Source organism: Scyliorhinus torazame, chromosome 4 (assembly GCF_047496885.1).
Source record: "Scyliorhinus torazame isolate Kashiwa2021f chromosome 4, sScyTor2.1, whole genome shotgun sequence".
In the NCBI taxonomy this organism is placed as follows: Eukaryota; Metazoa; Chordata; class Chondrichthyes; order Carcharhiniformes; family Scyliorhinidae; genus Scyliorhinus; species Scyliorhinus torazame.
This window is the reverse complement of record NC_092710.1, coordinates 104,983,820-105,010,880: the sequence shown is the minus strand read 5'-3', so window position 1 is coordinate 105,010,880 and position 27,061 is coordinate 104,983,820. Positions and strand designations below refer to the sequence as shown.

Below are 27,061 nucleotides of genomic sequence, written 5' to 3'. Positions count from 1 at the left end.
GTCTCCCTGTGCTCCCTCTCCCGTCTCCCTGTGCTCCCTATCCAGTCTCCCTGTACTCCCTCTCCCGTCTCCCTGTGCTCCCTATCCAGTCTCCCTGTACTCTCTCTATTCTCCCCGTGCTCTCGCTCATTCTCCCCATGCTCTCGCTCATTCTCCCCGTGCTCTCTCCCTCAGTCTCCCCGTGCTCTCTCCAGACACCCTGTGCTCTCCCTCTCTCAGTCTCCCTGTGCTCCCTCTCCAGTCTCTCTGTGCTCTCCCTCCGTACGCTCTCTCTGTCTCCCCGTGCTCTCTCCCTCAGTCTCCTTGAGCTCTCTCTGTCTCCCCGTGCTCTCTCTCAGTCTCCCCGTGCTCTCTCTCAGTCTCCCTGTGCTCTCTTTCCACTCTCCCTGTGCTCTCCCTCCGTACGCTCTCTCTGTCTCCCTGTGGTCTCTCTCAGTCTCTCTATGCTCCCTCTCCAGTCTCCCTGTGCTCTCTCTCCAGTCTCCTTGTGTTCCCTCTCTAGTCTCCCCGTGCTCTCTCTCACTCTCCCCGTGATCTCTCCCTCAGTCTCCCTGTGCTCTCTCCACTCTCCTTGTGCTCTCTCCAGTCTCCCTGTGCTCCCTCTCCAGTCTCTCTGTGTGCTCTCTCCACTCTCCCTGTGCTCTCTCCAGTCTCCCTGTGCTCTCCCTCTCTCAGTCTCCCTGTGCTCTCTCTCCAGTCTCCCTGAGCTCTCTCTCTCCAGTCTCTCTGTGCTCTCCCTCCAGTCTCCCTGAGCTCTCTCTCTCCAGTCTCTCTGTGCTAGACTTTGTTCCCTCTCTGGCCTCCCGGTATTCCCTCTCCAGTCTCCCTGTGCTAGACTGTGTTCCCTCTCCAGTCTCCCGGTATTCCCTCTCCAGTCTCCCGGTATTCACTTTCCAGTCTCCCGGTATTCACTCTCCAGTCTCCCGGTATTCCCTCTCCAGTCTCCCGGTATTCCCTCTCCAGGCTCCCTTATTCCCTCTCCAGGCTCCCTTATTCCCTCTCTAGGCTCTGGTGTTATTAGACATCTTTGTTCCATTGGAAACAAGTGCAGTGAAAATCAATCATATATATTACTGTTTGTGTGATCTGAAAAGTTGTCTGAAAGGGTGTTGCAAGCACCGTAAAGCAGCAGTCGCAACTTTCTAAATAAGAATTAGACATATAGTTGTAAAGGAAAAATGTACAAAGCTATGAGCAAAATTACATTCACAGTGCACGTTATACATTGCCAGCAGCTGTACCTTATATAAGGCAGTGACCTATTAAGAACAGTTTTAAGGCAGCTTGATTAATTTATATTCAGAAGGATTGTCCCAAGTGCATACTGCTAGGAGTAAATATAATGAGCGTTAGCTGTCCAAGGGACATGAGGGAATAATATTGCTTCGAGTATACAGAGAAATGTAAGGTTGAAATTCAGATAAGGGGGTGTTAATGAATAAGCTGGAATTCTTTTACACTAATGGAAGGGACCTGAGGAATAAACTAGTGGAATTAAGCAATAAGCATCTTCACTGAAATACGCTGCAAGTAGAGAATTGATAAGAATTTGAGCTAGCAAGGAAAGCTTGGCTGCTTAAATTGATATAGACGGCAAAATCCTGAAAAAAGGCAGAAGACCAGGAAGGTATGGATGTACAGAGACACAGACGTTAACAATAAATTACACAGCAGCTTAAGAAACATTCAAGCAGACACAGGTAGTCTTAGGGGATGAAATTGTTCACAGAATGTGTTCCCGTACCAGCCTCCGCGAACAGGCGCCGGAATGTGGCGACTAGGGGCTTTTCACAGTAACTTCATTTGAAGCCTACTTGTGACAATAAGCGATTTTCATTTCATTTTCAGATGATATGGAGTGGAAGGTCGAAATTAAAACAGAAAATGCTGGAAAAGCTCAGCAGGTCTGGCAGCATGTGTGGAGAGAGAGTAACAGCGTTAACGTTTCGGGTCCTGTAAAATTCTTCTTCAGAGCTGAATCAGAATCATGTGCGACATGGAAACGTTGACTCTGCATTTCTCCCCACAGATGCTGCCAGTCCTGCTGGAATTTGTCCCAGCTTTTCCCGTTTTTGCTTCAGATTTCCCATTTTTGCTCTGATTTTAGAGTAGAAGGCCATTCATTCCCCTCTTCCTCTGCTGTGACAGAGCCTCCCAATTCATCCCGGTCCCCTCTTCTTTCCCTATAGCTCTGCAAGTTTTCTCCATCAAGAAATTATCCGATTCCTTTTTGAAAATTCCTATTGAATCGGTTTCTTTTGCTCTTTCAGGCAGCTCACTCCAAATCGTAAAAACTTAGTGTGTTAAACTCCCCTGGTCTCCCCTCCGAGTATTTGGTCAATGATATGATATCAGTCTTCCTTTGGTTACTGACCTTCAAAGAACAAAGAAAAGTACAGCACAGGAACAGGCCATTCGGCCCTCCAAGCCCGTGCCGACCATGCTGCCCGTCTAAACTACAATTTTCTACACTTCCTGGGTCCGAATCCCTCTATTCCCATCCTATTCATGTATTTGTCAAGATGCCCCTTAAATGTCACTATCGTCCCTGCTTCCACCACCTCCTCCGGCAGCGAGTTCCAGGCACCCACTACCCTCTGTGTATAAAACGTGCCTCGTAGATCTACTCTAAACCTTGCCCCTCGCACCTTAAACCTATGCCCCCGAGTAATTGACCCCTCCAACCTGGGGAAAAGCCTCTGACTAACCACTCTGTCTATGCCCCTCATAATTTTGTAGACCTCTATCAGGTCGCCCCTCACCTCCGTCGTTCCTGTCGACATCATCTGCCTGTCACTAAATCTCCTCAGCTCTGAGGAGAAAGATTCCACCTTCTATGGCTTCTCCACATAACTTAACTCCCTGGTCCCTTTCGAGTAAATCTCCTCTGCACTTTCTTGGGCAGCACGGTAGCATTGTGGATAGCACAATTGCTTCACAGCTTCAGGGTCCCAGGTTCGATTCCGGCTTGGGTCACTGTCTGTGCGGAGTCTGCACATCCTCCCCGTGTGTGCGTGGGTTTCCTCCGGGTGCTCTGGTTTCCTCGCACAGTCCAAAGATGTGCAGGTTAGGTGGATTGGCCAAGATAAATTGCCCTTAGTGTCCAAAATTGCCCTTAGTGTTGGGTGGGGTTACTGGGTTATGGGGATAGGGTGGAGGTGTTGACCTTGGGTAGGGTGCTCTTTCCAAGAGCTGGTGAAGACTCGATGGGCCGAATGGCCTACTTCTGCACTGTAAATTCTATGATTCTATGATTCCTGGCTTTGACATCCTTCTTAATGCTTTGGGCCCAGAATTTTATGCAATTATCCAAATGAGCCCTAACTGTCAAAATTTACTGTAATTCCTTTGCCTTTGTGTTCGACTCGTAAAGCCAAGGATTCTGCTTTTTAAACAATTTCATCTTGGTGTCTTGTTACCCCTTGCTACCTTTAGGTCTACAAAATTATGAGGGGCATAGACAGAGTGGATAGTCAGAGACCTTTTCCCAGGGTAGAGGGGTCAATTACTAGGGGGCATAGGTTTAAGGTGCGAGGGGCAAGGTTTAGAGGAGATGTACGAGGCAAGTTTTTTTACACAGAGGGTAGTGGGTGCCTGGAACTCGCTGCCGGAGGAGGTGGTGGAAGCAGGGACGATAGTGATGTTTAAGCAGCATCTTGGTAAATACATGAATAGGATGGGAATAGAGGGATATGGACCCCGGAAATGTCGAAGATTTTAGTTTAGACGGGCAGCATGATCGGCGCAGGCTTGGAGGGCCGAAGGGCCTGTTTCTGTGCTGTACTTTTCTTTGTTCTTTGTTCAAAGCTTTGTGTATGTGGATTCTAGGATCTCTGTTCCTGTACTCTCTTTAAAGTTGTGCCATTTAGTTTCTATTGCCTCACCTCATTATTCATCTCAAAATGCATCAGTGGGCAGCCATTACATGACACACAGGTCATGTCGTCTTGATATACAAGATGGCCACGCCTGTCATTCAAACAACCCAACTCGGAAGCCTTAATTTAACCAGCTTCCAATTATCATTTATCCCATCTGGCCTATAAAAAAACATCATCTGCCTGGCAAGCCATGTTTCAGCCTCATTTTAGTCTTCAAGATCGTAAAAAGCAGGAACAAAGCAGCGAGTGTCAGGCACAGTTTGCTGCACCAAAAACGTAATGGCTCTCGATCCTTTAAACGCAGGAGTCAAACCCACCTTCATCAGTGTGGCGAGGAAATAGGCTGCCACCCTGGGCTAGTGCACGGTTAATTCCAGCCCCACAGGCCTCAGAGGCCCAACGCAAGAGAATTAACCAATAATTCGTACATAAATTCCCCAAATCTTAGGCCCTCGGCTGCCCAATAATTACAGCCACCAGGTTTGGAGGTTGAAACATAATTACTGTTTATTTATAACAGAAATCAAGATGAAACATGCAGTAATTCAATTTGGATAACAAGCAAGTTAATCTACCTGTCCCACCTTTTACATATACACACAGGACAGATAAACACAGAAGGGTGGAAATGGGTCAAAATAATAAAAGTTAAGGGAAAAAAAGTTTGGAGTGTTTGCTTCAGGTGATGAGTTCTTTGCAGCAGGCTTTCCTCCCAACACACTGGTTGGTTGAGGCCTCTGATTTACAGTTGGTGATGGTTTTCTTACAGAACCATTCGTTCCGGACTCACAAGCAATAGGCTCGCTTCTGGAGAGACAATTTAGCTTTTATTAAACTGGGCCTCCAACTTGAAGAATCCCCTTCAGGCCTGTTGCTTTCTGGAGACCCATTTGTCTCACTTCAAACCTGGCTTCCAGTCCGAGGTTTGACTTCAAGCCTTTGCAGTCTTACTGGGGACAGGGGAGAGTTCTTACACTGGACTTTCAGAGACAAGGACGTGGGGTGAGTTGACAGACGTGGGGTGCGATCTAACCAAAATAAATAAGAGTCCGTTCTGGGTAGGATTAGCGGGGTCATTCCTGGCACTTATCTAACAGTACTCTTATTCCGGGTCCGACTCCCCCTGACCCCCCACGTCGAGACCACGCTTAGCGTAACTTCCTGCACTGAGGAGTCCCAACAAGTGGAGCTCCTCCGTGCAGGAAGAGATTGTGACGCTATTTTTAAATGGCCCCCGATCTCTCAACCCTTCCCACGTGAATCCCGGACCCCCCAATGCCTCAACTCACCTGTAAGAGGGTCCTCATCCCCCTTCCCCCCCCCCCCCCCCCCGCACCCCAACTCACAAGGACAGGGCACCGCCAGGCCAATCCCTGGCACAGACAAAATGCCAGCCTGGCACCTTGGAACTGCCAGGCTGGCACCTGGGTGGCATTGCCAGGTTGCCCAGGTGGCACTGTCAGGGTGCCAGGTTGGCGGTGCCCAGGTGGCACCACCAGTGCCAGCTGCCACTCTGCCCCGCGGCCGACACTCCGGGGCCTCCGATTGCCTGTGGACGCCCCCCCCAATGCCATCTCGCCTGGTCCCTGTTTGTCGGGGCCAGTGATAAACAGCGCCTGGCTGGGGTTTCCTTGGCAAGGCTGATAAATGCCGTGTGGCCGTTCGATTTGACGCCAATAGAGTTAGGTGGGTTTCTAAACGACCTCTCATGAGATCTGGTTAGATCTTGTGTGGCGTAACAACTGTCTGCAATCCCAAGAGTGGGCTCTCCCGAGATCTACCGATCAATTCCGATTCCGGCGGGACGCACCCAGTAAATAACGCCTGTGTTATAAGGCCTGGCACATGCAGGGTTAATGGAGGATTGACTACAGTGCCATGCAGTAAGAAGGCACATGACCCAGGCTTAGGGTCAGTGTGGTGCTGAGCAGAGGCCTAGACATGAGAATTTGGCACTGCATGCCAAAAAGTTACAAATGTTTCACAAAGACTTGCTATTAGCCTACTGAAGACTATGAAGGCTCCTTTAAGAGACTCCATTCTTCAACCAACACCCTCCCAACAATGGAGGTCCTCAACAGGTCTGGCAGCATCCATGGGTGCAGAGACAGAGTTAATGTTTCGAATCCATTACGATGCTTCTTCTGTAGAAGAGTCATACAAACTCTCCACAGATTCTCCCAGTCCTGCTGCATTTAAGACAGGGACAAAAATAAATATCTTCTCTCAGAGGGCCGTGTGTCTCTGGAACTCTCTTCCTCAAACGGCAGCGGAAGCAGAATCTCTGAATATTTCTAAGGCAGAGCTCGATAGATTCTTGATTAACAAGGAGGTAAAAGTTTATCGGGGATAGGCAGGAACGTGGGGTTGAGGTTACAATCAGATCAGCCACGATCTTATTGAATGGTGGAGCAGACTCGAGGGGCCCAGTGTCCTACTCCTGCTCCTAATTCCTATCTTCGTATCTTCTTGTAGTTCCGACCAAATATACCGGATCATATTTATCGATGTTGAAATTCATTTGTCTGTGTCATGTCCATTCGCCAAAGCTTCTTATTGTCTTCTTGTAATTTGTCAGTCTTTCCTTGAAGGCACAATGTGACCCAATTTAGCACTGCATGCAACTTTAAGATTGGTCTTCGGGCACACTACATGATCTTAAATGCAAGATTATTCCGAAGGGATTCTGCTGGAGTTCCTTGGAGACAGTTTCAGGGGCTGCATGGGAAGATCTCTGCTCTCTGTTTCTTGCCCTTTATTGAGCTCCCTTTATTTTAATTTCCCTGCAAGAGGTTTTTCACTGATCGTCAAGAAAATGTAGAGTTTTGGGAGTTTTTGTTTGCAAAAGGCTTTTGTTTCTTGCCCCACCTTTTACAAGATGTGATGCTCGTGTCTTAAGCTCCAGCATTCCTTTGCAAAGTGTCTCCACCTCCCTCTCTCCTGCTTTACTATGCTGCTTGAAGCCCGCCTCTCTGGCCAAGTATTTGCTCTCTCATTGCCCTCGCCGCCCTGTGATCAGCTCACTCTACCAGAAAGTTTTCAGCTGATGCCTGAGGACAGAATGGCTGAATGAAAGGAAGTTGTCTTGCTCCAAGTGCTGGGCCTTTCTCGTGGTGGTTGTTCTCTCCAGGTGGTTGTTGTGTTTGGACAGCCTGGCACAGACCATAAGGTCGGGAGAGAGGGAGCAAGGGAAAAAAACTTTTTTTGAAAAGGACTCATAGAGAGGACCTTTCATTTATATAGCGCCTTTGATGAAGTAAAAACAGCCCCAGGTGCTTCACAGGGGAGTGTTGCAGAGAAAGATTGACACTTAGCCAAAGGACAGGTGCCGAAAGCTTTTTCACAGAGGAACGTTTAGGGAGCAAAATGCAGAGGAGGGCGAGGGGAGAATGTGGTTGGGGGAAGAGAGAGAGAGAGAGGGACATGAGAGAAAGGGGGAGAGAGAGAGGAAGGAAAGAGAAAGGAGAGAGAGAGAGAGAGGGAGAGAGGGTGACATGAGAGGGAGGAAGGAGAGAGAGAGAGAGGGGGAGAGAGAGAGGGGGAGGGAGAGAGAGAGGAGAGAGAGAGAGGGAGAGGGAGAGAAGGGGACATGAGAGGGAGGAACGAGAGAGAGAAAGGGGAGAGAGAGAGGGGGACATGAGAGGGAGGAAGGGAAGAGAGAAGAGAGAGGGAGAGGGAGAGAGGGGGACATGAGAGTGAGGAAGGAGAGAAGGAGAGAGAGAGAGAGAGGGGGGGGAGAAAGAGAGGGGGACATGAGAGGGAGGAAGGAGAGAGAGGGGGGGAGAGAGAAAGGGGAGGGAAAGAGAGGGGGTAGGGAGAGAGAGAGGGGGAGGAGGGAGAGGGGGGGAGAGAGGGGGGGGGAGGGAGAGAGGGGGAGAGAGAGGGGAGGGAGAGAGCGGGGGGAGGGAGCGGGGGGGGAGGGAGAGAGCGGGGGAGGGATAGAGAGGGGGAGGGAGCGAGAGGGGGAGGGAGAGTGATGCGCAATCAATTACTCTCGAGACAAGATGAGTCATAACTAATAGGCTTTAATCAGCTAGAACTGTTCCCAGCAGCTTCGATACAGAAACTGAAGGCTGCTGGGACGGCATCGGTTCTTAAACCCCGCCTCTCAGGGCGGAGCTATATATGTTAGCCAATGGTAGACTCCTGGGTCTAGCCAATGGTCATCCACCTCTCATGTACCGCAATACCTGGTATTACCACATTCACCCCCTGTTAAAAAAGAATCTGGCAGGGGGATGTCCAGCGTAAATGTCGCCTTTCGCATGGTAGGACCAGGTATTGAGGTACTGTGATGTCGAGGGTAATAGAAAAGTGTTCATGGTGCAGCAATCAGTCGATCGGATGGCCTGATCGTCCTTCTGGATCGTCTGAGCTTCGGCAGTGATCCTGATGGGGGCCCCGGCGGTTGCGACTCAGGGAACGTGGTGTCGTCCTCCCAGGCAGCTTCGTCACCCCTAGGCGGCGTTGTTGGGGCGAAAAGTGGGCAGGAGGTGCCTGCAGGGGGCGTCGGTGCTTGTCCGGGCCTGGGTAGAGGCGGCGGCGGCAGTCCTGACCCTCCGGTCAGGTGCTGCGGGGATAGTGGGAGTGGGGGCGGTGGTGCGGGTGCGCGTGGGGCTCCGGTGGGCGCCAGGTCCCGAAGGGAGACCGTGTCTTGGCGGCCATCAGGGAATGCTGCATAGGCGTACTGCGGGTTGGCGTGCAGCAGGTGGACCCTCTCGACCAACGGGTCCGACTTGTGCGCCCTCACATGTTTCCGCAGCAGGACGGGTCCGGGTGTCACTAGCCAGGTTGGGAGCGAGGTCCCGGAGGAGGACTTCCTGGGGAAAACAAGGAGACGTTCATGAGGTGTCTGGTTTGTGGTAGTCCAGAGCAGTGACCGGATGGAGTGGAGGGCGACCGGGAGGACTTCCTGCCAGCGGGAGACTGGGAGATTCCTGGACCGTAGGGCCAGCAGGACGTTCTTCCAGACCGTTCCGTTCTCCCTCTCAACCTGCCGGTTTCCCCAGGGGTTGTAACTGGTCACCCTGCTCGAGGCGATGCCCTTGCTGAGCAGGAATTGACACAGTTTGTCGTTCATAAAGGAGGACCCCCTATCACTGTGAATGTATGCGGGGAAACCAAACAGTGTAAAGATACTCTGGAGGGCCTTGATGACGGTGGTTGTGGTCATGTCTGGGCAGGGGATGGCGAATGGGAACCGGGAGTACTCGTCCACCACGTTCAGGAAGTACGTGCTGCGGTCGGTGGAGGGGAGGGGGCCCTTGAAATCCATGCTGAGGCGTTTAAAGAGACGGGAAGCCTTTATCAGGTGCGCCCTCTCTGGCCGGTAGAAGTGCGGTTTGCACTCCGCGCAGATTTGGCAGTCCCTGGTGACTGTCTTGACCTCCTCTATGGAGTAGGGCAGGTTGCAGGTCTTGATAAAATGATAGAAACGAGTGACCCCCGGGTGGCAGAGGTCCTCGTGGAGGGCTCGGAGGCGGTCCACTTGTGCGGTGGCACAAGTGCCGCGGGACAGGGCATCAGGAGACTCGTTCAGCTTCCCAGGACAGTCCAAGATCTCGTAATTGTTGGTGAATAGTTCTATCCTCCACCGCAAGATCTTGTCGTTCTTAATCTTGCCCCGCTGCGCATTATCGAACATGAAGGCAACCGACCGTTGGTCCGTGAGGAGAGTGAATCTCCTGCCGGCCAGGTAATGCCTCCAGTGTCGCACAGCTTCTACTATGGCCTGGGCCTCCTTTTCGACCGAGGAGTGGCGAATATCGGAAGCATGGAGGGTGCGGGAGAAGAAAGCCACGGGCCTGCCCGCTTGGTTGAGGGTGGCGGCCAGAGCTACGTCGGACGCATCGCGCTCGACCTGGAAGGGGAGGGACTCGTCGATGGTGTGCATCGTGGCTTTTGCAATGTCTGCTTTGATGCGGCAGAAGGCCTGGCGGGCCTCCATCGACAGGGGGAAGGTTGTGGACTGGATCAGGGGTCGAGCTTTGTCTGCGTAATTGGGGACCCACTGTGCATAATAGCTGAAGAAGCTGAGGCAGCGCTTTAGGGCCTTGGGGCAGTGAAGGAGGGGGAACTCCATGAGGAGGCTCATGCGTTCGGGGTTGGGGCCGATGACTCCACTTCGCACCACGTAGCCGAGAATGGCTAGACGGTCGGTGCTAAACACACATTTATCCTTATTGTAGGTCAGATTAAGGATATTTGCGGTCTGGAGAAATTTTCAGAGGTTGGTGTCGTGGTCCTGCTGGTCATGGCCGCAGATGGTGACGTTATCCAGATAAGGGAACGTTGCGCGTAAGCCGTACCGGTCAACCATTCGGTCCATCTCACGTTGGAAGACCGAGACCTCGTTCGTGACACCGAAGGCAATCCTTAAAAAGTGATAGAGCCGCCCATCTGCTTCGAAGGCAGTGTACTGACGGTCACCATTACAGAGGGGTAGCTGGTGGTAGGCAGACTTGAGATCCACCGTGGAGAAAACCTTGTATTGCGCAATCCTGTTTACCAGGTCGGCTATACGGGGGAGAGGGTACGCATCCAGCTGCGTAAACCTGTTGATGGTCTGGCTGTAGTCGATGACATAAGAACTAGGAGCAGGAGTAGGCCATCTGGCCCCTCGAGCCTGCTCCACCATTCAATGAGATCATGGCTGATCTTTTGTGGACTCAGCTCTACCTTCCGGCCCGAACACCATAACCCTTAATCCCTTTATTCTTCAAAAAACTATCTATCTTTATCTTAAAAACATTTAATGAAGGAGCCTCTACTGCTTCACTGGGCAAGGAATTCCATAGATTCACAACCCTTTGGGTGAAGAGGTTCCTCCTAAACTCAGTCCTAAATCTACTTCCCCTTATTTTGAGGCTATGCCCCCTAGTTCTGCTTTCACCCGCCAGTGGAAACAACCTGCCCGCATCTATCCTATCTATTCCCTTCATAATATTATATGTTTCTATAAGATCCCCCCTCATCCTTCTAAATTCCAACGAGTACAGTCCCAGTCTACTCAACCTCTCCTCGTAATTCAACCCCTTCAGCTCTGGGATTAACCTAGTGAATCTCCTCTGTACACCCTCCAGTGCCAGTACGTCCTTTCTCAAGTAAGGAGACCAAAACTGAACACAATACTCCAGGTGTGGCCTCACTAACACCTTATACAATTGCAGCATAACCTCCCTAGTCTTAAACGCCATCCCTCTAGCAATGAAGGACAAAATTCCATTTGCCTTCTTAATCACCTGTTGCACCTGTAAACCAACCTTTTGCGACTCATGCACTAGCACACCCAGGTCTCTCTGCATAGCAGCATGTTTTAATATTTTATCATTTAAATAATAATCCCTTTTGCTGTTATTCCTACCAAAATGGCTAATCTCACATCTGTCAACATTGTATTCCATTTGCCAGACCCTAGCCCATTCACTTAGCCTATCCAAATCCCTCTGCAGAGTTCCAGTATCCTCTGCACTTTTTGCTTTACCACTTATCTTAGTGTCGTCTACAAACTTGGGCACATTGCCCTTGGTCCCCAACTCCAAATCATCTCTGTAAATTGTGAACAGTTGTGGGCTCAACACTGATCCCTGAGGGACACCACTAGCTACTGATTGCCAACCAGAGAAACACCCATTAATCCCCACTCTTTGCTTTCTATTAATTAACCAATCCTCTATCCATGCTACTACTTACCCCTTAATGCCATGCATCTTTATCTTATGCAGTAACCTTTTGTGTGGCACCTTGTCAAAGGCTTTCTGGAAATCCAGATATACCACATCCATTGGCTCCCCGTTATCTACCGCACTGTTGATGTCCTCAAAAAATTCCACTAAATTAGTTAGGCATTACCTGCTCTTTATGAACACATGAACACAACACAATGGGACAATTTCCATCCAGATGCCTCGCTATTTCTTCCTTGATGATAGATTCCAGCATCTTCCCTACTATCCTATGTTTCTCCCTGGTCTTTACCACCAATACTTGAGCCCTCCAGGGGCTGTTGCTCGCTTCGATAACCCCTTCCCTCAGCAGCCTTTGGACCTCCGATCTGATAAAGGTCCGGTCCTGGGCACGGTACCGTCTGCTCCTGGTGGCAACAGGTTTGCAATCCGGGGTGAGGTTCGCAAACAGGGAAGGCGGGTCGACCTTAAGGGTCTCGAGGCCGCAGACAGGAAGGGGGGGGGATAGGGCCGCCAAATTTAAAGGTCAGGCTTTGCAGATGGCACTGGAAATACAGCCCAAGGTGGGTGGCTGCGCAGAGGTGCGGCAGGACGTACAGGCGGAAATTGCGGAATTCCCGGCCTTGGACAGTGAGGTTCGCTAGGCAGAACCCCTTGATCTCCACCACGTGTGACCCGGAGGCCAGGGAGATCCTTTGGTTTACGTGTCGGGGTGAACAAAGCTTTCCATGCTCCCAAAGTCGATCAAGCACGACGTCACGTGGCCATTGATGGAGATCGTCGTTGTAGCTTTCGCAAGCGTCTGGGGCCGACTCTGGTCCAGAGTCACCGAGGCCAGCTGCAGTGAAGGAGAGTCCTGGTCGGGCAGCATGTCGTCGGCTGTGCTGGGGGCCTGAGGCCCCATCCAAGATGGCGTCAGCCATGGGTCGCACATGGCGTCCGGGGAGCAGAAGATGGCAGCGGCGAGGGACAAAATGGCGGCACCCACCCGTCCAGCGTGGTGGCCCGGGGGCAAAATGTCCACGCCCGTGGGTCGCACATGACCTGGGGATAGGAGGGCGACGGTGGGCTTTGGACGGCTGGGACCTGAACGAAAGGCAGATGTCGGGGGAAGTCATACCTGCCACGAAAGCATTCCTTATTAAAAGTTCCGTGTGCTCGTTCCCCGAAACTGGTGGGCAGCCACAGTTTCGGCCCAGCACTAGCAATGCCCGATAGAAGTCTTCCAATGTTTCCTCGGGGCTTTGCCTTCTAGTCGCCAGCAGGTGACGGGCGTAGACCTGGTTCACAGGGCGGATATAATGTCCTTCTAGCAGCATAATTCTCCACCTCCTCGATAAAAGGGTAGATCCCAGGGCTGACCCGTGAGCGTAGGAGATGCATTTTCTGCCTTTCTGCGGGGGTGTTGGCGGCCGTGTCGACGAAGCTCATAAAACACGCCAGCCAATGCTTGAAGATAGCAGCGGAGTTGTCCGCGTGCGGGCTGAGCTGAAGGCACTCTGGTTTGATAGCACAATTGCTTCACAGCTCCAGGGTCCCAGGTTCGATTCCGGCTTGGGTCACTGTCTGTGCGGAGTCTGCACATCCTCCCCGTGTGTGCGTGAGTTTCCTCCGGGTGCTCCCGTTTCCTCCCACAGTCCAAAGATGTGCAAGTTAGGTGGATTGGCCATGATAAATTGCCCTTCGTGTCCAAAATTGCCCTTAGTGTTGGGTGGAGTTACTGGGTTATGGGGATAGGGTGGGGGTGTTGACCTTGGGTAGGGTGCTCTTTCCAAGAGCTGGTGCAGACTCGATGGGCCGAATGGCCTCCTTCTGCACTGTAAATTCGATGATTCTATGATACGGAGATCCATCCGTCACTGAAGTAATAGCTGATTAAATTGATGCGCAATCAATTACTCTCGAGACAAGGTCAGTCATAACTAATAGGCTTTAATCTGCGAGAACTGTTCCCAGCAGCTTCGATACAGAAAGTGAAGGCTGCTGGGACGGCATCGGTCTTATACCCCGGTTCTCAGGGTGGAGCTATGTACATTAGCCAATGGTAGACTCCTGGTAGTCTTGGTAGCCAATGGTAGACTCCTGCCAATGGTCATCCACCTCTCAGGTACCGTAATACCTGGTATTACCACAGAGAGAGAGAGAGAGGGAGAGAGAGAGGGGGAGGGGGAGAGAGAGGGGGAGGGAGAGAGAGAGAGGGGGAGGGAGAGAGGGGGAGGGAGAGAGAGAGGGGAGAGGGAGAGAGGGGGACATGAGAGAGAGGGGAGAGAGAGAGGGAGAGACGGAGAGAGGGGGACGTGAGGGGGAGGAAAGAGAGAGGGGGGAGAGAGAGGGATCAGCTGAGAGAGAGAGGGGAGAAATAGATTGGGGAGAGGGGGAGGGAGAAAATGATGGGAGACAAGGGGAATGAGAGGGAGGGGAAGGGAGAGAGGGGGAGGGGGAAGGAGAGAGGGGGAGGGGAGAGGGAGCGGGAGGGAGAGAGGGGGAGGGAGGAAGAGGGAGGGAGAGAGGGAGAGAGGGGAAGGGAGGGAGAGGGGAGGGGAGGGAGGGTGGGGGAGGGGAGGGTGAGAGGGGGGAGAGAGGGGAGGGGAGATGGGGGGAGAGAGGGGAGGGGAGTTGGAGGGGAGAGAGGGGGAGGGACGGAGGGAGGGAGGGAGAGAGGGGGAGGGGAGGGATTGGGGTAGAGAGGAGGGGGGAGAGAGGGGGAGGGAGAGGAGAGGGGGAAGGGGAGGGAAGGGAGGGAGGGGAGGGGAGGAGGGAGGGGAGGGGGAGGAGGGAGGGGAGGGGGGAGGAGGGAGGGGAAGGGAGAGTGGAAGGGGGAAGGGGAAGGGGGATGGAGGAGGGGAAGGGGGAGGGGAAGTGGGGAAGGGGGAGGGGAAGTTGGGAAGGGGGAGGGAGGGGAGGTTTTGGGGAGGGGGAGGGGAGGGGAAGGGAGGGAGGGGGAAGAGGGGAGGGGGAGGGAAAGGGGAGGGGGAGGGAAAGGGGAGGGGGAGGAAAAGGGGAGGGGGAGGGAGAGGGGAAGGGGAGGGGAAGGGGAGGGGAGGGGGAGGTGGGATGGGAGGAAGGGGGAGGGGAAGGGGGATGGGGAAGGGGGATGGAGGAGGCGGAGGGGGAGGGGAAGGGGGATGGGGGAGGGGAAGGGGGAGGGGAAGGGGGATGGGGGAGGGGGAGGGGGAGGGAGAGGGGAGGTGAGGGGGAGGGGAAGTGGGGGAGGGGAGGGGAAGGGGGAGGGGGGATGGGGAGGGGGAGGGAGGAGGGGGAGAGGGAGAGGGAGAAAGAGAGGGAGAAAGATATGTGATGGAATTCCAGAGGTTAGGGCCTAGGCAGCCAAATGTCCGACCGGAAATGTTGGAGCACTCGAAATTGGGAATGCTCAAACATCCAGAATTGGAGGAATGTAGAGATGCCCGAGCACTGTCGCGTTGGGGGAGGTTATGGAGAGTCGTGATATCATGGCGAGATTCGAACACAAGGAGGAGAATTTTAAAATTGAAGTGCTGCCTGTTAATTCCAATAATTGTGTGTTGAGGAAGAATGAGTCTGAACACTTTCTTCCAAGACAACAAAGTCACAGACTCTCCCAGTTCCTCCGAGACAGAGCAACCCTGCTTTAGATACTCTCGCAATGATTCCCTCATTCTTTCAGCTCTACTTAATTACATACTTAAAACATGTATTATATTGCAGCACAATGTCAACATTAACATTGCCAGGCCAGAGGTTAATGTGGACTCAATGACGAACACAGCTAGTGATGTGTGAAGCGGGTTTCACGGAGAGCATAGCTTTGTGTGAATTGAAGTTAATGGAGGGTGAAGATAGCAGGCCATCCAGGAGGGCATGGAGCAATTGAACCGAGAGGTAGCAAAGACAAGGATAAGGGTTTCAGCAGCAGGTGAGCAAAAGTTTGATCACCGTGGGGCTTTACCCACCCACCCGTCATCACAAACTCCACAATCCCCCCAGCGAACATTTGCCACACAGCTTTCCAATCCTTCGCCGTCTCATTGCCCTCCAGCTTTCTCTACCCGCACTACCTCTGTTTAATGATCTCTCATATCATTCACAGGGCTTCTAATTTGCAAGACAAGTCTGCATCTAGGTGCAGCTAGCTTTGTGTGACAAATTAAATAGGAACCAAGCAGTTACTCTGAAATCATTAATCATTCAGAGACACCTGGGAAAGACAGTTGGGTATGACACAAATAGCAGCTACAAGGGCAAACACTCAGACAGACATGCAAGTCTTGGGAGGGGGAAAATGAATATTACCAGCAGGCACATGTAATAAATGCATCAGATTCTGTGTCCAGAAATTTAACTGGTTGCAGAAATAAGAGATTGCATTTCCGCTGTGCATATAACTGTTTTATTTGCAGTGAAAGCTACATTAATATGACCTTTAAAAATCATGACAAAAGGCAGGATTCTGGGTAGAGCATTGCCTGTGCAAAAAAAAAAGATCATTTCGAGACTTTTCATAAATATTCATGTTGTTGCTAATAGGAGGCTGCTATCTCACTGCTCAGCACAGTAACCATTTCAGGAAGAGAACTGAGTGAAATAGGTTGCTTTTCTCTGGGGGCACGGCAGAGCCGGAGCTGCCAGAATTCCAGAGTGGGAACAAAAGAAATGGGGAAATTTAAAGTTGACACAGATGTCCCAAATTAAGAACATCTGCATCTAATATGTGATGTGTTGCCAGTCTATCAATATTTATACCAACCTATCTTCATATTAAAAGCAACAACACATTTTCCACCAATTAACTGACCCCCCCGCCTCGTAATTGACTCCCCCCCTCCCAGTAACTGACTCCCCCTGTTGTGTTATGCTGTTTGATTAACATAAGTTGCTACTGACCATAGACGACGTTGAAAGACACTCCAGTCCTTGAAGTAAGTTGAAAGGATTTATTCAGTAACAACAACTGGATAAATGTGTTTGACACTCTGCTGATCTAACTGTAGTAACTCAGTGATAATGACTAACTGTACAACTGGGATCGAGGCCACATATGGTGACCCAGCCTGAGATCTGAACTATTCTGGTGCTAATCCTACAGTCCCTGCCAGAAGTGAGAGGGAGGGTCCAGTGTGTGTCTGGTTTTATAATGAGTTGTGTAGTGCCCTCTAGTGGTCATGCCATAGCCAGGTGTTCTGATTAACCCCTTAGTTTCATGTCAGTCTACATATCATTACATCTCCCCCTTTTGTTTTACATTACAGGTGTGGTATTAGGGAAATTGTGCGACAAAGCTAGATATAATGATATAATATGTACAATTTTGTTATATACAGAGCAAACAGGGCAGAGAAAATGTTCACAGTTTCAGTCTTTGAGGCTTTCGCCTCATCTTGATGACCTCCTGAGAGGTGGCGGCGGAGACGTCGGTGGCTTGATCGTTGTGTCGCACGACCAGTGGAAAAGTCGGTCAGGATGTCTTGAGGGATTGCCTCAACATACGGCAGTGAAGGGGCGATCAGTGGCAGCTGTATTTTCTGAAGTGCCCTTCAATTTCTGCGGACGATGGTACCATCAGCCATTTGTATCACGTAGGATCTGGGTGCAGCTTGTCAAATAACAACAGCTGGAGCAGACCAGCCACCATCAGGTATTCTGATTCTGACGGTGTCTGCTGGAGATAGCGCGTCCAGATCAGTTGCATGTTTGTCATCGTGATGCTTCTGACCATCACAGAGCCATCGCATCTTGTGTATCACCGGTAGGAGATCTGGATTAGGTAGTTGTAGGGCGTTGTTCGCAGGTCCCTGTTCATCAGCAGTTGAGCCGGTGACATGCCAGATGCTAAGGGAGCAGCACGATACGAGAGTAGTGCTGGATGAATGTCGGATGCAGAATCCAAGGCTTTGTTGATGAGCTGTTGACTATGTGCACCCCCTTTTCCACTTTGCCATTGGACTGCGGGTAGTGCGGACTAGAGATGACGTGCTTGAAATTGTAGCACTTTGCAAACGCGGTCCATTCTCGACTGTGAAAGCATGGTCCATTGTCAGTCATGACCGTGTTTGGGATGCCATGCTGAGAGAAGGTCTCTTTGCACGCTTTGATCACGGTTTGTGAGGTGAGGTCAGACAGCTTCAGTACTTCAGGGAAGTTCGAGTAGTAGTCTATGAGTAGTACGTAGTCACGACCATTGGAGTGGAAGAGGTCAATGCCTACCTTGGACCACGGACAGGTTTCCACATTGTGTAGTTGCAGAGTCTCCTTACACTGCACTGGTTGGAACTTCTGACAAGTCTCACAGCTCAAGACCATGTCCGTGATGCCAGGCCACTAGATGGCTTGCCGAGCCCTTCGTGTGCATTTTTCTATGCCCAGGTGGCCCTCGTGGATCTGGCGAAGTACCATGGGCCTGAGACGCAGCGGAATCACTATTCGGTCCATTCTCAGAGTATACCATTGATCACTGTCAGGTCGTCTTTGACGTTGCAGAATTGCGGGCATTGCCCTTTCGGCCACCCATGGTTTAGGTTGTGAATTACTCGTTGCACCAAGGGATCTGCACCTGTCTCTGCTCTGATGAGAGTTATCTTTTTGTCCGTTGCAGGAAGGTTGCCTGCGTACATTTGTACCTGGGCTTCAATTTGTCAGATCATCACTAGTGGTTCACTTGGTGAAGTGACTGAGCGAGACAACGTGTCGGCAATGATGAGATCCTTGCCAGGCATATATACAAGATTGAAGTCATACCTTCTAAGTTTAAGTAGAATTCTCTGTAGTCGAGGAGTCATGTCATTGAGGTTCTTCTGTATGATGTGTAACAGAGGTCTGTGGTCTGTTTCAACGGTGAATGTTGGTAGGCTGTAGACATAATCATCATATTTCAAAATGCCTGTGAGAAGGCCTAGACACTCCTTTTCAATTTGAGCGTACCGAGTCTCTATTCTGGTGCTAATCCTACAGTCCCTGCCAGGAGTGAGGTGGAGGGTCCAATGTGTGTCTGGTTTTATAATGAGTTGCGTAGTGCCCTCTAGTGGTCGTGCCACAGCCGGGTGTTCTGATTAACCCCTTAGTTTCATGTCAGTCTAAATATCATTACACTCCGCTCCCGTAACTGACACCCCCCTCCCCGTAACTGACTCCCCCCTCTCCCCGTGATTGACTCCCCCCCTCCCTGTAACTGACTACCCCACTCCCCGTGACTGACTCCCCCCTCCCCGTAACTGACTCCCCCCCTCTCCCCGTGACTGACTCCCCCCTCACGGTAACTGACTCTGCCAGTTATGTATTCCCAATTAAAATATTACTGGAATTGCATATTCCACGATAACACTCGTAAATTCAGCTATATGTCCCATCACCTTTTTTGGAATAATAGCAGAAATGTGTCTCCCATATTTGTGGCAGCGTGCTGCGTTCCAGCTGGGTGTTGCACTTTGCTCCCTCGCCTGAGTCTCGGCATCTTGGGTTGATGCCTCACTCCAGAGGCACCATGCACAACCTCAGCTCTCCGTGCGCTGCACTGATGAAGGGGCTGCTGCTCAGACTTTTGTCTGTGTTGAGGTCCCACCTACACCTCAGGGGGATATTGATGTTTCTCTTTAGCACTATTTTGATGAGATGGTGAGCCTTCCCCAGGGTCCTGGTCAATATTTACCCCTCGACAAACAGCACTAAAACAGCTGATCACATTGTTGATGTATTGCTGCTCCTACGTTACAACTACGCTCCCCTTTTAACCTACTGTATTGAAAGAAGTCTTACAAAACCAGGTTAAAGTCCAACAGGTTTGTTTCGAATCACTCCTTCCTCAGGTGAATCGTCTCGGTTGTAGGTCGACTTGAGTGGGTTTGTGATCTGGGGCAAAATTCTCCGGTATTGGCGCGATGTCCGCCGACCGGCGCCAGAAACGGCGCAAATCAGTCGGGCATCGCGCCGCCCCAAAGGTGCAGAACCCTTCGCATCTTGGGGGGCCGAGCCCCAACCCTGAGCGGCTAGGCACACGCCGGACTAATTTCCACCCCACCAGCTGGTGGAAAAGGCATTTGGTGCCCCGCCAGCTGGGGCGGAAATGACATTGCCGGGCGGCGCATGCGCGGGAGCGTTAGCGGCCGCTCACGGCATCCCCGCGCATGCGCTGTGGAGGGAGTCTCTTCCGCCTCCGTCCTGGTGGAGACCGTGGCGAAGGCGGAAGGAAAAGACTGCCCCCACGGCACAGGCCCGATCGCGGGCCAGGCCACCGTGGAGGCACCCCCCGGGGCCAGATCGCCCCGCGGCCCCCCCAGGACCCTGGAGCCCGCCCGCGCCGCCTTGTCCCGCCGGTAAGGTAGGTGGTTTAATCTACGCCGGCGGGACAGGCATTCTAGCAGCGGGACTTCGGCCCATTTGGGCCGGAGAATGTGGCAGGTGGGGGGGGGGGGGGGGGGGGCGCCAACCGGCGCGGCATGATTCCCGCCCCCGCCGAATATCCGGTGCCGGAGAATTCGGCAACCGGCGGGGGCGGGATTCACGCCAGCCCCCGGCGATTCTCCGACCCGGCAGGGGGTCGGAGAATCTCGCCCCTTGTCTGCTTTCTTGCATCTTTGTAGGAACTGAATGTCAGTGTCTATATATATGCGCGATCTTCTTGGTGATCCTCTCCACTTTGAGCCAGCAGTTTCGATGTCGATGGCAGTCCAAAGCCAACATCTCCACATCATACTGCATTGAGGCTGTTTAGTGCCTGTGGATTTCCAAAAGTTGTGAATGGCACGATGTGAATCCCTTCACTCCTGGTCTAATTATCCCCAAATCCTTCAATTTAATCTCTTCCTTCAAACTATTTCATGACCTTTGTCTTATTCATTCATGGGATTTGGTGTCACTGGGCAAGGCCATCATTTGTGGATCATCCCTAATTGTCCTTAAATTGGGTGATTTGCCTGCCCCTTTTCAGAGGAAAGTTAGACCATTTCAGTTAAGATTCAACCACATTGCTGTGGGTCTGGAGTCACATGTAGGCCAGACCAGGTGAACCCGATGAGTTTTTAACAATACTTTCATGGTCAAACCGTTACTGAGATTAGCTTTATATTCCGGATGGGAGCTGAATCCATGGTCCCGGAGCAATAGCCTGGATTACTAGTACAGTGACATTACCACCACGCTTTGCTCCTCTGTGCCTCTGGACTACATTCCAGCCCTCAATACCCTCTGAGGAATGTTATATTTCACAACCTCAGGGCATACCTGAGGCATCACTATTCAGCCAATGATGCACTTTTCTGGAGCGTGGCCTCTACTACAGGGGACACTGCAGTCAATTTGCACACAGCAACAGTAATTTGATGGTGGCCGGATGTTGAAAGAGGAACACTATCAGACAGAACACTGGGAGACGTCCCTTGTGTTTCTTTAATGGTGTCGCGAGATCTTAGAATCCCTACAGTGCCATTCGGCCCATCGAGTCTGCACCAACCCTCTGAAAGAACACCCTACCTAGGCCCACTGTGCCACAGCCCTGAAACCACACCTAACCTTTTGGATACTAAGGGGCAATTTAACATGGTCAATTCACCTAACCGGCTTATCTTTGGACTGTGGGAGGAAACGGAGCACCCGGATGAAACCCTCAAGAGACACGGAAAAAGTACAAACTCCACACAGGCAGTCACCCAACTTCAGAATCGAACCCAGATCCCTGGTGCTGTGAGGCAGCAGTGCTAACCACTGTGCTGCCTCAGATCTTTAACCTCCATCAGAGAGAGAGAGAGAAAGCAGACAGAGAGAGCGAGAGAAGGACAGAGAGAGAGGGGGAAGAGAAGGCAGAGAGAGAGGGAAAGAAGGGCAGAGAGAGAGAGAGTGAGAGGGATAGAAGGGCAGAGAGAGAGAGAGTGAGAGCGAGAGGGAGAGAAGGGCAGAGAGAGAGGGGGAGAGAAAGTCAGATAGAAAAGGGCAGAGAGATAGAGGGAGAGTAGGGAAGAGAAAGAGGCAGAGAAAGGCAGAGAGAGGGAGAGCCGGTGGTTTAACACTTCAACAGCAAAACCACCTCCAGCAGTGCCATGCGCCCTCACTATAACTCTGGAGAATGAGCTTAGATTGTGTGCTTGAGTAACTGGAGTGAGCCTCTAATCTGCTGGCTCAGAGGTGAAAGTGCAACTCCTGAGCACAGCTGATACACACTGAAAGGTTGTCAGTGCCTGTGCAATTGGTTTCCCCAGACAGCTCATTGAGGGATAGGGGGTGGTATTCTCCGACCCCCCGCCTGGTTGGAGAATCGCCAGGGGGGGGGGGGGGGGGGGGGGCGGCGTGAATCCCACCCCCACCGGCCGCCGAATTCTTCAGCATCGGAGATTCGGCGGGGGCGGGAATCGCACCGCGCCGGTTGGCGGGCCCCCCCCCCCGTCGATTCTCCGGCCCGCGATGGGTCTAAGTCCCGCTGCTGTAATGCCGGTCCCGCCGGCGTGATTAAACCACCTCTCTTACCGCTGGGACCACGCGGGGCGATCTGGCCCCGGGGGGGGGGGGGGGGGGGGGGGTCCCCACAGTTGCCTGGCCCGCGATCGGGGCCCACCAATCCGCGGGCGGACTGTGCCATGGGGGCATTCTTTTCCCTCCGCGTCAGCCATCAGCCTCCGCGATGGCCGACGCGGAGGTGACCACCCCCACCCCGCGCATGCGCGGGGATGACATCAGCAGCCGCTGATGCTCCCACGCATACGCAGACTTCCGCCGGCCGGCGGAATCCCTTCAGCACCGGCTGGCGTGGCGCCAAAGGCCTTCCACGCCAGCCGGCGGGACGGCAACCACTCCGGCGTGGGCCTAGCCCCTAAAGGTGAGGGCTTGGCCCCTAAAGGTGCGGAGAAATCCACACCTTTGGGGCGGCCCGACGCCGGAGTGGTCCACGCCACTCCATCCCGCTGGGACCCCCTGCCCTGCCGGGTAGAGGAGAATCCCGACCCTGGTGTTATTCGTATGTATGAGCCACTTGTGTCAGAGAAACCATGTGTATACACAAGTGCGCCAGTGGCAACCAGTGAATATATATCACACAGCCAATACAATTAGCATATTTTGATTAAATTATGTTTTCTATGAGCCACTTAGTCTCCAATTGGATAATTAACATAATCATACTGTGATATCTGTGTATTCCCAGTATAATAAAAGGACTCCATGGATCTGCAGGTAAAGTGAATTCCAGTTTGGCTGCTTATAGAATCCGAGGGGATAATATCACAGATTGTCAAGCCATGTGACACCTAGACTGATGAAGATTCTCTGTCGGCTATGTCTGCCTCAATGCACTACCAAAGTACAGACGCTAACAAAACTAGCAGTTCTTGAAGGATGAGATTTCACGTTCCCGGCAGTACAGTACTTGTAGCGACATGGACTAAAGATTAGGCCATGCTGTTTTGGGGCATGTGATTTGCAATTTGGGGTCTGTCTGTGCTTGTTGCCCTGAAGGTAAACAGCACACAGTTTTATTTCATTGATTGTAGGGTTGGTCCAGGCATGGTCAATGACTATCTGAGTGCTCAAGATGGGGTGGGGAAGTTGGGGGCTGGGGGTGAGGGGCAACAGGGATGCATAATCACACATGGTGTAACTAGCCCGCTCCTCTGAAAGTCAGTCTGCCTCTTTTAAGGAGGTGCTGCACCCAGTGGAAGGGGGCTGCTCCTGACTGCCTGTACTGTCATTGGCTGCATGGAAGAGCTGGAAAATCATAGCACCAGAGAGAGAAGATGGTTCTCAGTGTCCAGGGTGCAGCACTGGAGGCTTTACTGTTGGAAAAACCAAAACAAGAGAATTCCTTTTTCTGTGGGGAGCCAGAAGGCTCTCACGGGACACGCTCCAAAGGGAATGGGAGCAGCTGGCAAAGGAAGTCAATATTTGGTGTCTGTCTCTGAGGATCTGGCTATAGTGCTGGAAGATGTTCAATGATCTCATGTGAGTCGTCAAGCTCAGTGAATGCACCTTCATGTGACATCTCCAGTTGACCACTCCACCATTGGAGTCCACCATCTCCAGCATCCTCCTACCTTCAGGCAGCAGAGAACATAAAATCTGCGAGGGACACGCTTTTCGGGGCAGAGAATAAAAGAGATTGCAGGGCTCAAGGCCTTTACTTACCTTCTGATTGGTTGGTGAGTAACTGTGTCTGCCCCCTTTTATTTCCATCCTGCTGCTTGCTTTGATCTACAGTCTTCTGGTTAGCTGCTATAACATTACTGCACCATTTGGGATTTCTGTTAAACTATAGATTCAAGGCAGAGCAAGAACTCACCTGTCCAGTTGGGTCAGGCCCCATTAGGCTCTGTGGCAGAGATTGTGATGTCGATTTGATCGGCTTGGCAAGCAGCCAATCAGTGGATTTAGAATTTTCAACCTTCTCCTATTGTGGCCTGTGGTTGGTGAAGGCAGTCAGAAACTTTCAGGAAAGAAGGCGGGTCTTCTAGAGAGTTGCATCTTTTGTTCAGTTCTGTGAGGAAAGCCAGCGAGTAAGGACACTGAATGCTCTCTCTCTCCTTGTCACACTGCCGGATGATTTTAAGAGGCATTCTAACCAAATCTGTGAAGACTTTCTGGTTTAAAGGGACACAGATAGCCGTCGGAACTGGGAAAGAGATCTTGAATGTGAAAGTGCAAGTTGTGTTTCCAAAGGTTTGCAACCTTCGAATTGTCTTTAGGGGCTGGGACGAGCACAGAATCTGAGCTTAAACTGAGAATATTTCTTAAAGAATGGCCAGAGTTCTGGTGTAGAGTTCAGACAAAAGAAATAAAACCTGAGTTTACTCAGGCAGGCTGTAATAATCTCACAGGGAGGCGAAAGCTCCATCTTGATGGTAGAAGGGCAGAAGTGCACCGATCTGAGTATTCTGTGTACAGCACCATCTGGTGGCTGGCGATAACTGCACCGATCTAAACACTCTGGACCTAGCGCCATCCGGTGACCGAAGAGCAGAATCACGCTGATCTGGAATTCTTAGGTGAAACACCATCTGGTGGTCGAAGGACGGAATTGCGCCAACCTGAACCTCTTGAGCAAATCTATTTCCCAGAGGTGGCAACCACAGAAGTGAAGACTCATCTCAAACCTACCCTCTAATCCCTCTTTTTTTATTCCCCACCAACCCTTACCTTGTGTCTGTCTTGTGTGTGTCTGGGTGGAGCGTGAGACTGGGTCTTGGATTAGGTAGTCCTGGAGACCATTATCCTGTTATTTTCTTATGCGTTCATCTTTTCTTCTTTTTATTAACAAACAGTTTGTTAATGTTTTACCTATAAATCTGGTGTCTGTAACTCATTGGGGCAGTCAAGGGTTAACAATTCTCAGAAAACACAAATTATTGGTTAATTCACTTATATTGAGACTATTGGGTCTGTGGGTCTGGAATTGACCGCGCACTCCCCCAGGGTTCTGTAACAACTGATATTAGGGACTCTGTCTAAATAGCTAAAGCTGAAAAAAAACCTTATAATTTGATGGGAAAGGTATTACTTCTGGATTTGTTCTAGTCTAAGGCATCCATTTTACATTTACGACATGTCAGGCGTGGAGAGCCGAGTGGAATGTGTGCCTGTTACATGTGGGGAATCTTGGTCCCTACCAATGTCCTTGATGACCACGTGCCTGGGAAGTGCTCCCAGGTGCAGAGACTGGAACTCCGGATTTCAGGGCTTGACCAGCGGCTGGAGACACTGTGGTGGATCCACGAGGCTGAGTGTTACATGGACAGCACGTTTAGAGAGGTGGTCACACCACAGCCCAAGGAACAAGGGGAAAAAAGGTAATTGGGTGATCACTCGGCAGTCCAGGAAGAATGGGGAGTTAGTGAGGGAGTTCCCTGGTGTCCTGCTCAGAAATCATTATTCCATTTTGGAAGCTGATACCTCAGAGGAGTGCAGTCAGAGCCAAGTTTCTGGCACCACAAGTGGCTTGGTTGGAGGGGGGGGGGGGGGGGGGGAAAGAAGAAAATAAGAGCAATTGTAATAGGGGATTAATTAGTCGAGGGAGCAGACAGGCATTCCTGTGACCATACTGTGGCAGAATATTTTATCAAGGTGGATAGTGAGGGAGTAGATTCTGAGACCAAGGTCCTAAATCACAATAAAGGTCACTATGAGGGTATGAGTTGGATTTCAGAGGGATTAGACTTAGACTTTCAGAAGGCTTTCGGCAAGGTCTCACATAGCAGAAAGTGGTAAGAGAGAGCATAAAATTGGAATAAATGGTCTTTTTCTGATTGACAACCAATGGCTAGTGGGGTACCGCAGGGATCTGTGCTAGTATCACAACTGTTCACATTATACATTAATGATTTGGACGAGGGAACCAAATGTATTATTTTCAAATTTTCAGATGATACAAAGTTAGGTGGGAAGGTGAACTGTGAGGAGGATACAAAGGTGCTTCAGCTGGATTTGGATAGGCTGAGTGAGTGGGCATATGCATGGCAGATGCGGTACAATGTGGATACATGTGAGGTTATCCACTTTGGTAGCAATAATAGGAAGACTGATTATTATTTAAATGGCTGTAAATTGAGAGAGGTGGATATTCAGCGAGACCTTGGTGTCCTCGTGAATCAGGCACGGTGAGCCGGTGGCGTAATGGTATTGTCACTGGACTAGTAAACCAGAGACCCAGAGTAATGCTCTGGGGATCCAGTGTTCCAATCCCGCCACTGCAAATGGTGAGATTTGAATTCAATAAAAATGTGGAATTAAAAGTCTAATGATGACCGTGAAAGCATTGTCGATTGTCATAAAAACCGATCTGGTTCACTAACGTCCTTCAGGGAAGGAAATCTGCACTCCTTACCTGGTCTGGCCGACATGTGACTCCAGACCCTCAGCAATGTGGTTGACTCTTAACTACCCCCTCAAGGGCAATTAGGGATGGGCAATAAATGCTGGCACAGCCTGCAACACCCACATCCCATGAACAAATTTTTTAATAGTCGCTTAAAATAAGCACGCAGATACAGCAGGCAGTAAAAAAAGGAAATGGTATGTTGGTCTTCCTCGCGAGAAGATTTGAGTATAGTGTCATGTGAGAGTACCTTTAAGAAATGGGTGTTTCTAAATGGGTATGTATATAAATATCTGTAGTGAGAGTACCTTTAAGAAATGGGTGGTTACTACTGCAGTGATGTCAGAGAGTGGGTGGAGCTGGGCTGTCTGTCAGCTTTTTACTTTCGCTTTAAGCTTTTTGCTGCAGGGCGGGTTTGGTTTCATTTTAGTTTTGGAGAAGCTGCAATCACAGCAGGATGTGTTTGAATCTCTGCAAGCTTATGAATGTCCATTTGCTGATTTCAACGTGGTACCTGTTCTCAGTAGTGAAGTTAAGCCTGATGTCTTTCTGTTGAAAGGTGTTTTTAAGTCTTATGGATGTTAAAAGGAAAGTAAGAATTACTTAGTGTTGTACTCTTTGGGGGTTGTATTTGAATTGATGGTTGCTAAGATGTTCACTGTATGTTTTAAAAAGGTTAACTTGAGTTCATAGAATAAACATTGTTTTGCTTTAAAAAATACTTTTCCATTTCT

At 50.9% G+C, this 27,061-nt stretch overlaps 1 protein-coding gene and 1 long non-coding RNA gene across 9 annotated transcripts in view; one reads left to right on the top strand and one right to left on the bottom strand.

Annotated features, from left to right (window-relative positions):
- LOC140410367 (KH domain-containing, RNA-binding, signal transduction-associated protein 2-like) overlaps nucleotides 1-27,061 on the bottom strand; it is an 824,701-nt gene that overhangs the window by 188,831 nt on the left and 608,809 nt on the right. The window lies entirely within an intron of this gene.
- The window catches only part of LOC140410368 (uncharacterized), a 295,275-nt gene continuing 283,580 nt past the window's right edge, over nucleotides 15,367-27,061 (top strand). Inside the window, exon 1 of the long non-coding RNA XR_011940632.1 lies at nucleotides 15,367-15,461. This is a non-coding gene — a long non-coding RNA (uncharacterized lncRNA). The remainder of the gene's footprint in view (nucleotides 15,462-27,061) is intronic.